Consider the following 14,260-nt stretch of genomic DNA (forward strand, 5'->3'; position numbering starts at 1 on the left):
AGACAAGTGGAGAAAAGCAGTCTAGCCAAGCAATTATGTATTATAAGGCTAAGATTATATTACCACTGAAAAGGGGAGAAGGAATTTCAGAGATAGCTACCAGTCCTCCCCTCAACGACCCTCTTCTGCAATACTACGTTTTTAGAAACGAGAGGAAAACAACCAACGCCACTTTAGATAGAATTAATGGAATAAAATTCTTCAGGTCCTGGAAAATAATGGCCTCACCATCCTCTGCAAAGGTCTGCCCCTTCTATTTTATACTGTTTTAAATTCTGGTGCTCTTTTTTAAAGATGTGCTCAGATTTTCCAGTTTAGTGAAAGCAGAATTATTTACTATTTAAAAATGATACCGCACTCAAAACCGTGAAAGGGACGTTTAGGCTAAGGGCAAACCTTGTTACTCTCACAAAGTTGTAAAAATCTAGCACGTAGAAGAGAAATCAAGTTAGAAAAACATGCGACGATTGCAAAGTTGACCTAATACTTCCAAGGTCTCTTCTGAAATGACGTTTATATGAAATATAATAATTATGCCAACATATTCTTAACCAACACTGATTTACCTTTACCAGAGACCACACCCTTTGCAAGGTGCTGGGCATACAGTGGCCGGACACGACTCTATCCTGAGATTGCTTCCGGTCCCATCAGGAAGTGAGGATTTTCAACTAGACTTTCTACGTGCTTTAATAATTGGATCCTCTTAATTGGAGAGCATTTCAGATTTTGTTTCTTTATACTGGCTTAGTGAACTGTTGGCATTTAGCTATTTAGTGAGTGAATCATCACAGAGTAGTCTAAAATAGAAACTCTCTCTCTCTCTCTTTTTTTTTCTTTTTTCTTTTGCAAAAGTATATCTGAGCCTTAGAAATTATCTTTGAAAAATACACAGTTAATTATATATTTTTAAATTTTTTAAATGTTTATTTATTTTAATTTTTTTTTTTTTTTTTTTTTTTTTTTTTTAGTTTTTATTCATTTTTTGCTAGAGAAAGAGCATGAGTTGGGGAGGGGTAGAGAGAGAGGGAGACACAGAATCCAAAGCAATCTCCAGGCTCTGAACTATCAGCACAGAGACTGATGCGGGGCTCAAAGTCGGGAATGGCGAGATCATGACCTGAGCTGAATCGGATGTTTGATTGACTGTGCCACCCAGGCACCCCAGGAAATCATGTTTTTAATGCCCAATTAGGGAATGCAATCTCGAATCGGGGAGTAAAGTTAGAAATCCAAAGGAGTTGGATAATTTAGTGAATCTCCTTCCATCTTGATCTACAGGGCTCCAGGGGATTGAAAAATGCCTTCATAGTATAGAAAGTATGACTTTTATGTGAAATGCACTCTTCAAATCCATGCTTCTTTCCCTGCTTTCTACCAATGTTTGGCATTTGCAAGATCATCGTCACTATTCTCCACAGCAAGACAAAAGAAAGGAAAACAGACAGAGAACTTCCAAATCGTGAAATACCCTGATTTTAGTTGCAATCATTTACAGAGGTAAAGAAAAACTACAGTGAGAGAAACGTTGTGTGAGAAATCCAAAGCTCCTACTTAGACATTCAAAGCAAGGGAACTATAAATTCCTTTTGTTCTTTTTTATTTTACACACTTTCAGGAAGAAATGTGCATAGTGGGTAAATAAATAAAACATTTTGAAATTTTATTCTCTTAATAAAGAGACTCTATTTTGAAATTGTTGTTTTGTATCATTTTATATCAAAATGCACTATTGATGAAAATCGATGGTAATTTTTAAAGACACTCCAGGAATTCAGAGGCATTTCATACGAAGACTTTCTGGAAAAGTTTGCGGAACAAGAACCTGGGGTGTGTTCATTTAGCAATTGAACGGAAACCTCCAAACTTAAAAATGCCAACCCACCAGTCTGCCCGTGGAAACGGGAAACTCGTCCAGCTCATCACTAAACTCACTTTTAGTATAACCTCCTGAGGGCAGAGGCATCTGTCTGCCTCATTCACCACTGGGTGCTTGAGGTCAGCCACAGCTATTGGCACATAATAAACTCTCAATAAATATTTGCTGAGTGAACCCATGAATTACGCGTTTAGAAAAGACGTCGAGCCTCATTAGAAGAGACATCCCCAGGATGGATGTTCCTGGAAGGACCGCGTGGGCGCAGGGCCCCCTGCAGAAGCACAGGACTGGTGCCTGGCAGGAGCCGGCAAACTTTCCTTCGGAGCAGATGCGGCCGTTGGCAACATCGTGAGGTGACTTTTATGCGTGTCTTTTGCCTTTTCTTAAATTAAGGTGTAATTTCCATATAACGAAAGGTACTGGTCTCATGTGTTCAGTTCGCCAAATTTTGACAATCACACCCACTTGCGTAACAAGGGATAGATTACCTCCGTCATGTCAGATAATGCCTTTGTGTTCCTTTTCAGGAACTGCCCGAGCCCACGCCACAGCCCCTCCCCACGCAGCCACTTTCACAGCCCCCCCTCTGTCGCCAAAGACTAAGCGCGTGTCTTCTTGGTACACAGGGAAACAAGCAGCTTGTATACTCCGTGCTGGTTCCTGTTCCTCAGGGTACTATTTTTGAGTTTCAGCCACGTTTTTGCATGTATCAATGGCTCGTTCCTTTTTATTAGTGAACGGTGTTCCAAGATATGAACACACCATGGTTTTTTTCTCTCTTCTCTTCTCGATAGACATGTTGCTCCCAACGTGGGGCTACTTTGGACGGGACTACTGTGATTATTCTTGTACCAGGCTCTTTCAAAGGATTTCCAGACCTAATTCCAACATCAGGGACAGGGGGGTCTCCCCCTCCACAATAACAAGAAACTCTTGGACACTAGCAGGCCATCTGAGAATTCAACTCAATTCTGACACTATCTATCCGGAGCCAGCATCAAATCCCACAGGTTAAGGACTCAGTCCGACAAGACTGCCCCTCCACACCCCGCTTCAGATGCCCGTCACAAACCCCAGGCTGTGACCGATGCCTGCGACTGCCTCCTTAGGTTTGATTTCTTTGCTACAATAGCTCACAGAACTCAGGGAAACACTTACTTATGTTTACCAGTTTGTTAACGGGTATGATAAAGGCTGTGGATCAATAGCATATGGAGAGACACGAAGAACAAGGTCTCCGACAAAGGAGCTCTGTCCTCATGGAGCTTGGGACCGGTTCAATGGCCCATGGAAGCATGTGTGGAGGCTCTCTGAGAAACAGGACCAAAGAGCTGTCCTCTGGGCTTTTTATGGAGGCTTCACTGCATAGTCATGACTGGCTAAGTCATTGGCCGCTGGCTGGTTCACCCCCTGAACCCTGCTCCCTGAAAGTTCATACCCTTTAACTACCTGGTTGGTCCTCCTGGCAACCAGGCCACCATTTGCTTGGGTCCAAAAGTCACCTTCATTAATAACAAGACACACATTTCACCTTAATGGCTCTGAAGTGTTTTCAAAAACAATGGGGGAAGACCAAATATATGAGAAATGTTTTGCTGATCTGAATGACTTCATATATATTTCTTGCAAACCATTATAATGTAAAGTTTGATTGCAGCACGTGTTTTCATTTATTTGGAGTAGATTCTTAGGAAGAAGATCACAAGAGGGTATAGATCTGTTTACTCTTGTAGGAACTGGGAAGCACGATGATGACCCCCTCAACACTCCCTCCAGAAGCATGTGACACCGTGTTCCACGCCCCGCTCACATCGGGTATCACCAATCTTTTATTATCGTAACCACTCCTCTGGGTGTGATACGGTATTTCACTGTGGTATTCACCTGTCTCTCTCTGAAGATCAACCGTGTAATATTTTAATGCACGAGCAATTGATGTATCTTCTATTAAGTGTCTTGCTCAGGTCTGATTTTTATTGGATTGCCTTTTTATTATTGATGTGTAGGAGTTCTTTGTATATTCTGGGTGCAAGTAGTTTGTCAGTTACTGGTACCACAATAGTTTTTCCCTTGTAGGCAGCAGCCACACAGCCAAATCATGGGCTTTGAGGGATGATATTCTCATTTTTGTCATCTTAGACGATGGTTTCCAAATCTCAGTGACTATGGCAAAGCTTTCACCATACCAAAAAGCCAAGAGTAATAACGCCAATTGTAATTCTTCAGGAGGCTAGCTTTAATCACTTGAAAGGACTAATTCCGGGCTGATGTCTTTCCTATTGCGGTTGTTGTTAAAGTGCCCTTCCTGTAGTGACATATTGGTTATAGTAGAAGGTAGGTTTGTTTGGTATCATTTTTTTTTTTCAACGTTTATTTATTTTTGGGACAGAGAGAGACAGAGCATGAACGGGGGAGGGGCAGAGAGAGAGGGAGACACAGAAGTGGAAACAGGCTCCAGGCTCTGAGCCATCAGCCCAGAGCCTGATGCGGGGCTCGAACTCACGGACCGCGAGATCGTGACCTGGCTGAAGTCGGACGCTTAACCGACTGCGCCACCCAGGCGCCCCAAGTTTGGTATCATTTTAATATTACTATTTTCCATTCTTGCTTTGCATATGTTACTAAGTACGTTTTGCAAATGTCACTGTTTCCCCAGCCAGGGAACCGCAGCTCTAACCCAAGTAGTGACTAAAAGTGGACATTTCAGATAAAATTAGGGACAATGGCAGTGCTATTGAGCCCCCTGAGGGAGGCATCTGGAGCCACGCAGAGATTTTCTCCCCCACTTAAATCTACATGTTTGAAACGGGGTCTCATAGTTGCATTCTACTAAAGAAATTAAGTCACACAGTTACAATCTGTTTGACACTTTACCTTTTGCTAACATAGATGTCCTGCCCGAAACCAAAGTCCTGCTAAGTCAAAATAACAACATCTATTTTGCTCCCATCCATTTTCTCAGGCACGTGAGTTTGATACAGAAGGAAATCTGATTAGTCTAATGGTTTACTCACCACGTAAAAGAGACCACTTATTTTCCAGGACCATGCTAATTTCTAGGAGGTTATAATGAGATTTTTGTTATTAAGAAATAATCAATTCATTTAATAAAGTCTAAAAAGCATACAAAATAGGGCACTTGCCAAAAATAGAAGCACCCATTTGTTTAACTTTCCAGGTTTTATGATTTTAGGACATAAGGAGGCTTTGCATTATTATGACAAATTTGTCAATAAAAACCACCTAGTTTGCTACATTAATTGATCGAGAAAAATTTGGTTCAATCAGATGTTTAACACTAAGTATATAGAAAGTGTATATATTTAGTAAAATCCCTTCCCATGAGTTAAAATACAGAAAGATCCCTCAATGTATCTCGTTTGCTTTTGTGAGGTAAACTAATCATTTTAGGAGTCATTTGATGTCATTCGGATCCCACTTTTAGACTCTAGCAAATGTGATAGTTCTTGTGGTCACAGGGTTCTAGCTGATCAAAGTGAGCCATGAAAGTGCCCCCATGGAGCTGGGCTGCAGTGACCACCCTTCCCTCATGTCTCCATCTTCCCTAGTTCCCCATGGCTTTCTTCTGCACTGGCAAAGATACCGGAACCTGGAAATGCCGTGAGCCACAACGGACTGTTTTACAATGAAAGAAGAATTTGAATCAAATTATCGGAGAATTTCTGTCACGACGATGGAGATGATGATGATGGTGATGGTAATGGTGATGATGGTAATGATGGTGATGGCAATGGTAGTTACCCTTCTGGAGCACGTACTCTGAGCCAGGCACTGTTGTAAGTACCTTACATACTTTAATTCACTTAATCCCCATGACACCGCTGTGAGCTTTTGAGAACGGAAGGTGATAATTCATATGGAACTGGGTGAATAGCCTGAGAACTTCCGTCTGCCGGTGCAACCTGGATGCGTGTTGTCTCATCAGGGAAACTTTGAAAAAAATGTAGGTGCCTGAGCCCAACCCCTGGCGGTTCCAAAGGAATTGATCTTGGGTGGGACCTTGGCATTGGTATTTATTTTTAGAAGCACCTAGTTGATCTCTTGGACTACCCAAGTTGAGACTACTGCTCTGGAGCTGGTCTTTCACTCAGTGATGGTGCGTCTCAGGGAGATCACTTGCCTCTCTGAGCATCATCTGGAAAACAGAAACAATAACTGCCTTTCCTAACTCGCATGTCAGGTGTGTTTTGAGAAAGCAATAAATTATCGTTTGCTAATGTCCTTAAAAAAACTGAATGGCATTATATGAAGTATCGTCCTTAACTGTGAACAACACCAGGTGAAATGAGGAAGAAATCACGTTATGTTATCATCAACCCCACCCTGTAGAATGCAGGGAAAAACAATCTCTGTAGTTACTTTTATTCTACATGATGGAATTCACTAGAAATACTGCAGAAGGTAGGACCCTGCATTTTGACACATCTACCAAGAGAGGAACACTTCATTCGTTTCTTGGATCTCAGAGATCCATGCAAAACTTTTCCTTCCTTTGTCCTGCTCTCAGCAATCTATCCAGTTCTGGGAAGGAACCCAGAAGACATAAATTTAAATACAGAAGAATATATCCATAAGATAATGGATCAGTTGCCAACTGATACTTTTCCAGAACAGAGCTCCAACCACATGTACGATTATATGGTGCAAAATCATTATAGTAAGGTTGATAATCAGGGTGGGAAAAAGTAACCGCAAAAAGATAGTCTCTTATTTGTATGAGGCACATTACATTTCAGTGACATTTGATCGAAGGATACATATGTTGACAGTCCGTTATGAGTCTGATTGTTTGGAATAACGAATATTTGAAAACAGGGGCTTATGGAGATCATGCTGACTACACACTAGTCCTTCAGTACTCCAAAATTTAGAGTAGGCTTTGGAATGCTTGGGAGAGGAATCTGGCTTTTCAGGAGCTTCAAGGGACACCAAGCAACAAACAAATTCAGCGTCGCCGAGGTAGCGATTCTTCTGAGGAAGAATTTTGAATTGATGGGAAGGTTTGTGCCTTTGGACCTTTTCAGAATTCCACAGGTCCTGTGGATATTAGATATTTGTATTTACCACAAGTATTTATTATATGATTCTATAAAAAATATATGCACTATGTAAACACATATATCTTTTATTATATGTCATTATTATATTTTGTTCCTTATAGAAATCTAAAATTGCTATGCATTTTTTAAGCCCACATTTTAATCCATGTGCATTAGTATTTCGACTTGGTGTGTAATACAATATCAGAACTTGTATATAAAAAGAAAACATAAAAAGTTCTTGCTTCGATAAGCCTAGAAAGAAGGGACGCCTGGTCAGTGAGGGCTATTCCCGGCGGTGGGTTACTTCCTGACTTCTGAATTCAGACACAAATACATTCACGATGCAGAATACAAGTAAAACATTTTCTTTTCATTGAAATGTGTTTGTCAATTGCATGGAATGATTCAAGCTTGTAACATTCCTTTGGCAAACATTGGCAGATACAGACTTTTGTCATATAAATCAGTGGCAGTCTGAGCCAAAGACTCTCTCTCTCTCTCCCTCTCAAATATTCGACAGCAGTATACACAAGAGCTAAACAATGCCAAGACTAATATTGTTTTAAATAGATATATGCTACGTTTTAAAAGGAAAGGAAATAAATGTCAAATCAGGCCTGTTGGATCACAAATAAGTTATGCTGCACTCAGGAAACAGAACGCGATGCTGTTTTTCCAATCCATTTACACTCCCTGATTGATAACTATTGACTTTCTGATTAGCCTTTCAGATGGGTCCAACTAAATCCAGGGGCCCCCCTTTCCCCAAGAGTCCTCGTTCCCAGGGTCGCTTGAGCTGTCTGCATGGCCTGCCACTCTCTGCCGCTTTCCCGCTCCTCTGATGGGATCCCCCACCCTGTGTGTGCTCCCCACACCTGCTCTGTGCCTGCTGATTCTCCCCCTACCTGCACTCTCACTGGAGGGCCTCTCTGATTTTCACAATTCCTGTTACCATCTGTGTTTCTTTCCTAGGGCTGGAAGCGGATCATCTCACCCTTCCAGAGAGCAGGAGTCCCAAGCTATGGTGCCCACAGGGCCTCCGGAACCCCCGAGGGAGGACCCCTCTGCTCCTGTGCCTTCCAGCTTCTGCTCAGGGATCCTTGGTCGCCCCACTCGGGCTGCCGCCTTGTCATCACATGGACTTCTATCTCTGTGCCTCTGACTTCCCGTAAGGACACCAGAACTGTATCGCTCGTACTGGGCACCCTTGATGTTTTGGAAATGGTGGGAGAAGTTGAAGAGTAACGGAAGCTTGGTAAGAAAAGAGGAAGACCTCCTCAGCAACTTACAGAGGGGCCCCTATGTCCTGTAGCCAGTGGGCAGGCTGCTGAGGGCCATGTTCAGGACTTGATCACAAGGGTAGAGGGTTCTGGAAAAGGTGGATCTCTTGACCTAGGCAAGCCTGCTGGCTGAGCTCAGGGCCCTGGGAGAGAGGGAATGGAGCTCTGAGGTCAGATCAGAAAATCTACACTGAGGGGCACCTGGGTGGCTCAGTTGGTTGAGCATTTAACTCTTGAATTCAGCTCAGGTGGTGATCTCATGGTCATGAGATTGAGCCCTGTATTGGGCTCAATACAGGTTCTGTGCTGAGTGTGGAGCCTGCTTAAGTTTCTCTCTCTCTCTCTCTCTCTCTCTCTCTCTCTGTCTCTCTCTTTCTCTCTGTCCTTCTCCTGGTTACATGCTCTCTCTCTCTCCAAAAAAAAGAAAAGAAACGAGAAAAGAAGAGAAGAAGAAAAGAAAAGAAAAAAGAAAGAAAAGAAAAGAGAAAAGAAGAGAAAAGAAAAGAATAGAAAAGAGGAGAGAAGAAGAAAAGAAAAGAAAAGAAAAGAAAAGAAAAGAAAAGAAAAAAGAGGAAATCTTCGCTGATGCACTAGGCAGTCTTGGATTCCCAGAGCCCTCTGGCCCCCAAGCGCAGAAATACTGTCACCTGTTAGAGGCCAGTGCTCCCCCATCAACTAAAGACACGAGGGCCTGAGAGATGTGACCTGCAGGGTCCTGGACAACAGCACTCTCTGGGGATGGGTCATGTCTCAGCTTGGCTGGGGAACACTGATCTGCTAATGGAAGAGAGGGACGTGACAGCGGAGTAGGGTAGAGCCCAGAAAACGTGTCCCTAGGGAGCGAGTGAGTGTGTGAGTGAGTGGGTCTCGAGGCTGGTGGTTCAAGACCTGGGAAGGTGGGCAGCACACAGAGTAACAAAGGAGAGAGTTCACCCATGTGGGGACCTGTCCTCAGATACAGGATTTAAACCTTGGCAAGACCTGGGAGTCGGTGCTACCAAGGTGCAAAAAAGAATGCTTTTCAGAAGGCTGGAGAAAGCCATGGCCCACACTCAGTGAGGCAGACGTGCTGGGATTGTACGAAGTTGGTGAACAAAGGGATTGAAAGTCTCCAAGAAGTTGGCACATAGGGGTTAATATGCAAGGTGACATCAGTCCCTTCTGAGCATGTGTGGTGTGTGCATGAGAGAGTGTGTGTGTATGAGTGTGTAGTGTATGTGGTGTGTGTGTGTGTGTGTGTGTGTGTGTGTGTGAAAGGGTGTGTGCGCATGTGTGTGCAGGGTGTGTGATCTAGTTCAAAGTCTCCACGGTCTTGTGCTCTGTGTGCCTCGCGATCTGTCTGAAGTCTCCCGCGTGCGTGTTTGCGGGCTGGAGGTGAGGCCACGGGACTACGAAGCACTCCATCCTGCTCAGTCGCCAGAAGGGGCTTTGTGAGGGGGGGTGCACGTGGCTGGAGCCCAAACACCCAAAACCGGGATAAAAGGAGACTTCCTATCTTCTCTGAAACTCACCCCAGCGTATCTTTTTTCCTTAAAACAGACGGTTTTCAGAGTAGTTTCAAGTTCAGAGCCGAATTGAGAGGCTAACGCAGAGAGTTCCCATCGCCTTCTGCCCCCACGTGTGCACGTTCCTCCCTACTAACAACGTCCCCCATGGGTGAGGTACATTTGTCACAATCGATGAATCTGCACCGACACATCATTATCCCCCAAAGTCCACACTTGACACTGGAATTCACTCTTGGTGTTGTGCTTCTGTGGGTTTTGAACAACGTGCGGTGACGTGCCCACCGTTACTGCCTCGTGCAGAATAGCTGCTCTGTGCCCCGCTGCCTCATCTTGCCTTTCCTCTAAACCCTGGCAACCGCTTCTCCTTGTATTGCCTCCACAGCTCTGCCTTTTCTAGACTCTGGGAAACACACAGCACGGAGCCTTTTCAGACTGGCTTCTTTTGCTAAGTGATATCTGCATACCTTTTTCATCTCTCCCGTTGCTACTATGCTCTGCTTCACAATTTAAACTTCAGCGGTTTAAAATGTGTGCAGTTTTTTGGCTCATCCTGCCTCCTTGGCTTGAGAAGTCCTTCTCCTCTCTTCTTTCATCCCGGTGAACTCTTCCTCTGGGTTCATCTTGGAGACAGTATCCCTTCCTAGGAGTCATTTCTGGCCGTCCCCCGTCTCTTGGAGCTATTATTTCCCCCTTCAACCTGCTCATGATGCTCTATGCACATTTTTTTCATCGTATTGAGCACCGTTGGTTGTGGCTACGTGTTCACATTTTGTCATCATTCTGTGTGATTTTATGTCCTATATGCTGGGACCCACCTTCACATTCCAAGACGGTATCTGACGCCCAGGAGGAAAAACAAGCCACATTTCTGCCGTGAACTCAAAGGTTGTGAGCACCAGTGGGGAAGGAGTGACAAGGACCCACGGCCAGTCATCCGGAGGTGACGTAGGAAGAGTTGATGCCATCCAACGTGTGGCTTGATGGGGGTTTTCATGAACTGGCTATCATTTCCCAAATCGGAAGGAGACGTGAAGACTCATTAAGAAGCAAGGACGCACATAGTCTTTCTTCTTGGTTGGCTTGAGGGAGAGTGAAACACGGCAGCCTGAAGCAGAACACGTCACTGAAGGGGCTGGGGCTCAGAAGTGGTCGCTGGGCAGCGATCCCTGGGAGGCAAGACGTGAACAGCAGGAGAGACAGCGGCAGATGTGGTGACTGGCAGATGTTTGGGGAGCATCTGGTTCGATGCTTAGAGAGGGAAAGGCTAGGAGTCTTCCCACCAGGTCGGTGGCTCCACGGTCGGTTAACGTGGTCAACGAAAGGCTCAGATGAATGGAGACATTTCCCCATGTCGTTAGGCATTCTTTAGAAACATAGTTGTAATGACTGCTTAATATTTTATATCTGACTTGGTCATTTGTTACTTAGTCCTTTCTTTCCTATTGAACAGTATGTCTAGTTTGGTAGCGTTGCTAAAAGAGTACCACAAAGAGCTCGTGTATATATACATGCCTTTGTTTTCGCATTTCCGTAAATTCGATGAGTAGCAGTCGAATGACGAGGCCAAAAAAGGAAAGACACTTTTTGTAACCTCTTTTAAGGTTTGGAGCGTGTAAAACACCTACATGATCCCTAAATCAAAAAATATATAAAAGGATACATTCAGAGCATGCTCGCTGTATTTCCATGCCCTCTACCTGTCCCCATCCACCTCGTAGGCAACCATTGTATTTAATTTGTGAATTTCTCTTTCTTTCGCTTCTTTTTTTTTTTTTTTAATTTTTTTTTCAACGTTTATTTATTTTTGGAACAGAGAGAGACAGAGCATGAACGGGGGAGGGGCAGAGAGAGAGGGAGACACAGAATCGGAAACAGGCTCCAGGCTCTGAGCCATCAGCCCAGAGCCCGACGCGGGGCTCCAACTCACAGACGGCGAGATCGTGACCTGGCTGAAGTCGGACGCTTAACTGACTGCGCCACCCAGGCGCCCCTCGTTTCTTTTTATAATAACATGAAGTATGTACCTGCATATTACATGTGTAATGGTAGAAGATATATAATAACATATATTATATATTTTTTTAATTGCTTCCTCTTTCTCACACAAAAGGTGGTATGATCTATATACTATTCTGTACCTTGGTTTTTCATTTATCTTTTCAGAAGGACCTTCCTCATTTTTTAAAGGCTGCGTCCCATTCTATTATGTAGTCATATCATAATTTATTCAACTGTTATTTCCCTCTTGATGCTCATTTGGATTGAGTCAGTCTTTTGCCTTTATAAATAAACATGCGCTAAACACCCTTGTTATTATGCTGCTTTGCATTTGACGGGGAACCATCTGAGTAGGTTTGTAGATTCCTGAGAAGAAGGCTATGAGGTCAAAAGATAAATGCACGTGTAATTTTGTTAGCTTCTCAAACCCTCTTTTGTGAAGTTGATACGATTTTTTTTTTCATGTGAGAGCTCCGGTTTTCCCAAAGCTTCACCAACAGAACGCGTTGTTAAAACCACATGAACATTTGCAATCCGCGCAACCAAATTCGTTGCCCCAAATCTTGTATCCTAATGGCCTAGAGGGTGAGAACTGCTTCCATATCTCACTAACCCACTTCCCGGATGTCTTCTGAAGAGAGCAGCCAAGAGAATGAAGATCCTTGTCACCCGAAGAAGATGAGTTTCTCTCGGCATTTTGGGGCGGGACCATTTTTCATCTCCACAAGAAGTTTAGAGCCTTTGGAACCTTCCCAGTAAATACTAATCATTAAGACCACCAAGAACCCCTGCTCATTTCCTGACACTCCTTACCACTCTGGGTGGGAACCACTGGAAGAAAAGAGATTTCAAGATCAGGAACTTGAACACGTGGTCACCATCTAAGAATAGCTATTTATTTATTTATTTATTTATTTATTTGTATGTTGATTTTTGAGAGTGAGAGAGACAGAGTACAAGCAGGGGAGGGGCAGAGAGAGAGGGAGACACAGAAGCTGAAGCAGGCTCCAAGCTCCAAGTTGTCAGCACAGAGCCTGATGTGGGGCTCGAACCCACGAACCGTGAGATCATGACCTGAGCCAAAGTTGGACGCTCAGCCGACTGAGCCATGCAGTGGCCCTTGCTGTCTGAAAATATTTAAAACTGGTCAGGCACCAAATGCAAGAAGAGTTGGCAGGTCCTGGGGATACATAGGTTTTTAGCTCAACATAATAATTTTCCAAAACCAAGACTTGCCAACATTGGTGGGATCTTTCTGACAGAACGGTGCTCTCTGTCTCGGGAGGTCTAAGTGGGAGCCCACTGGCCATCCTGCTGGAGAGCAGGGATAGGAATCGCCACCTGAAAGGACAGGTTGGACTGGCTGACTCTATTGCTAGTATGCTGTCTCATAAAACAATTCCTTGTTTCTTCAAAGCCGCTCTCTGATGCTTTGCATCCTGAGCGGTCTCTACCCTCACCGCCTTCCTGAGGCTGGCCTTTCTATCTGGCACGTGCAACACTCCACATCTTGTCTACGCTTAAGCCTCTCCAGTTAAAACCAGCTCAATGCTTCCCAAGACTCTTCTATTAGAAGAAAAGAAAATTTGGAGTTTGTCTAAATATTGAATTTTCTAAGAATGAATTTGAATTTTCACACAAACAAGAAAAAATTGTATGGGGATATCTCTAGTGACTAAAGCCACAAATCGAACAGCATTGTTTTGCTGTCTTCTATGTGAAAAGCATGCAGACAGGCGCTCTGAGAATGCAGCTAACTTATGGTGGAACTTTCTGGTCAAAGTGAAGCTGGTCTCATCTCTCCTAGACCTAGATTCTATGTATTCCACTGAATTTGACCTGGTGATGTGTATAGCAAATAGCATTACTGCTCTAAAACTTGAAATGCAAGCCTCAATCTGCTGCCCAGGTGGATTAAGTTCTATATTTAAATGGACTCAGGTGTTGTTCCCCTACAGTTGGGCACTTTCTTCCTTTACTAATCAAAGTAAACAATGGAGCAATTAAAAAGAAAGCAAAATATTGCAAAAACTGAGTCCTTTGTATGTGAGGGGGGCTTTTTAATTTTCTCTTATTGCTTTTTATTCCAAACGTGACATAAACCAAAAATTCATTGCAACAATTGCGTCAATTATTTGAAAATACATAATTCCGGCAACTTCAGTGATTGTGTATTTAACGAATCCATATCGTGCACATATTCTCTGCCAGCCAGTAAACGGGGGGAGGGGAGCCCATAAAAGCCACTGGAATAGAATGAGCATCTGCTCAGGCGTCTAGCCAGTTACCATTAACCCTAAGGTCTGGAAGATTCCCTACCTGTGCTAACACAGTGTACTGGGCAACCAAGTACTGGAAAACCAGTCTCCCAAAACACCTGGCTATAGAAAAGTCAGACGTCAACAAAAACAAAGCAAACAAACAAACCAAAAATCAGTGGAAGCTGAGAAATGCAGAAAACACCCCACCCCCATCCTCATTCCAGAACTGTGAGACCCTAGACCATCACTTTCCCTCTTTGGGCCCATAATG

This window comes from Leopardus geoffroyi, chromosome D3 (genome assembly GCF_018350155.1).
Source record: "Leopardus geoffroyi isolate Oge1 chromosome D3, O.geoffroyi_Oge1_pat1.0, whole genome shotgun sequence".
Lineage (NCBI taxonomy): Eukaryota > Metazoa > Chordata > Mammalia > Carnivora > Felidae > Leopardus > Leopardus geoffroyi.